The sequence below is a fragment of the Etheostoma spectabile genome, chromosome 24 (assembly GCF_008692095.1).
Source record: "Etheostoma spectabile isolate EspeVRDwgs_2016 chromosome 24, UIUC_Espe_1.0, whole genome shotgun sequence".
NCBI lineage: Eukaryota > Metazoa > Chordata > Actinopteri > Perciformes > Percidae > Etheostoma > Etheostoma spectabile.
The window spans coordinates 15,780,148-15,782,286 of NC_045756.1; the positions used below are offsets into that span (position 1 = coordinate 15,780,148).

The window sequence follows — 2,139 nt, forward strand, 5'->3', positions numbered from 1 at the left end:
TTGGATTGTCACAGTCAAACTGTCTCTGATACAAACTGCTGTCAGAGTGAATTTGTGTCAGAACTCAAGTTGGGTTCTAGTATCCAAGTGTTGTTATGGGTATCCAAGTGTTGTTATGGCAACAAGAACAACATGTATTCCTTTGTTTTCAATCCAAATGGTTATTGATTCTATTCCCTTCTAGCTGGGATTCCATTGTTTTTATGGGACACCAGTTTGTTTATGTTTGAATATGCAATATAAATGTAATGATTTCTGATGATTCCTAAAATATCATCTTATAAGAAAGAACACTTTACAAAATATGCAAGGGAAAAAGATGGATGGCTTTGCACAAAAGCAATGAACACAAGTATGCGCCAGCTGGGACGCCATTTTCTCTTACTCCAATAACCATGTGCACTCAGCATGTGCATTTACCACAATAATTAAAAGAAATGGTGTGCACGTGCCGGACAAATGACAAGTAAAGTGAAAAAATGCAACACTGCTTTATGCTCCCATAATTTAATACAAAAGGCAACTTTTCAACCCTACTGGGTCTTCTTTGCATTGCGAATATCCAGGACTTTTGAACGACGTATTGACCAATACGGTAGACATTCTAACCTCAGCTGACACGCTCATGCCACGCAGGCAGTGTGCAGGAGCCCTAAGCTTCCAATGTAGGACTGAAGGAATTCATGACGTTAAAAACTTTATAATCTTCACACTAAAGTTGCAAAACCCCCTCCAACTGATGGTTTTTATTGGCATTAAAGCCGTCGGATGGAAACACACTTTCACTAGCTTTATTCGCATGAGTTTTTTTTACTGAACTTCAGTCTCCATGCACGTACCCGTTAACTGTATTTACATTAAACTCAAGCCTGGATAAAGCCAGACTTGTTATTAAGTTGGCTGTAAAAGTTTTAAACTTGGTCGAGAGTTTGTGCAACATGGACACATGTAATGTTATAGTACAAAACGACATCGCATTTAACTTTTGTGCTCTGGAAAATCAAAGGATAACTTTGTTGCACTTGATAAGAATATGCCACCAAATGGAAACAATGAGTTAACTGATAATCAGGCACCGCTGGAATTCAAACCCAGGATCTCCTGTTTACAAGACAGGCGCTTTAACCACTAAGCTACAGTACCTCCTAGAGGTTAGGCTGTCCTGCAAAAACTTGTGATCCGCCAGTCGAAGCTGGTTAATGTTGCTTGGGAAGTGGAAGTTTGGGGTCCCCTGGTGGAGCTGCTTGACGAAAATGGATGGATGGAAGGAACACTGTTCACTAGCTCACGTTATTCTTGCAAGACAGGTCAACAAGCTCATGTTATTCTTGCAAGACAGGTCAACGTGTAGGAGGTGCTGTAGCTTAGTGGTTAAAGAATTGATTGGTTAAGAATTGATTTCAAAGTACTCTTGCTAGTTTATAAATCCCTTAACGGTTTAGGTCCAAAATACATTTCTGATCTGCTACTACACTAATGACCCCCCCAGACCTCTCAGGTCATCTGGGACAAGTCTACTTTCTGTCCCCAGAGTCAGAACTAAACAGGGGAAGCAGTCTTCAGTTTCTATGCTCCTCATATCTGGAATAAATCCCCAGAAACCTGTAGATCCGCTGCTACTCTCAGTTCTTTTAAATCGAGGCTGAAGACCTTTTCTTTTTGACGCTGCCTTCTTTAAAATGACGTCATTTCTAAATTTCATGCGCACTGTAACTTTTTCTTGTGTTTTATGTGTCCTATTCATGTGTTTTATTAGTTTTAATGCTATGTTTTTAACTGATTGTACTTGTGATTTATCGTTTAACTGATTTCGTGTAAAGCACTTTGGAATTCTGCCCTGTTGCTGAAATGTGCTATACAAATAAAGCTGCCTTGCCTTGCCTTGCCTTAAAGCACCTGCCTAAACTGGAGATCTTGAGTTAAAATCCCAGCAGTGCCTGGTTGTCACTTAATGCTGTGTATGCATACGATTCCTGATTCTTAACAAGTGCAACAAAGCTATTGCCTGATTTTCCAGAGCACAAAATTGACATGTAATATTTTTTTGTAACATTACAATGTAGGACTGAAGGAATTCAGGAAGTTACCAATTGCTACCAATGGCCTAAAACAGTGCATGCCAGTGGAGTGGAATGCTGG

General features: G+C 39.8%; 1 non-coding gene across 1 annotated transcript; it reads right to left on the reverse strand.

Moving 5' to 3' along the window:
* Positions 1-1,070: 1,070 nt before the first annotated feature.
* Positions 1,071-1,143, reverse strand: trnat-ugu (transfer RNA threonine (anticodon UGU)). The gene has a single exon. It is a non-coding gene; the product is annotated as a tRNA-Thr (tRNA).
* Between the last annotated feature and the right edge of the window lie 996 nt (positions 1,144-2,139).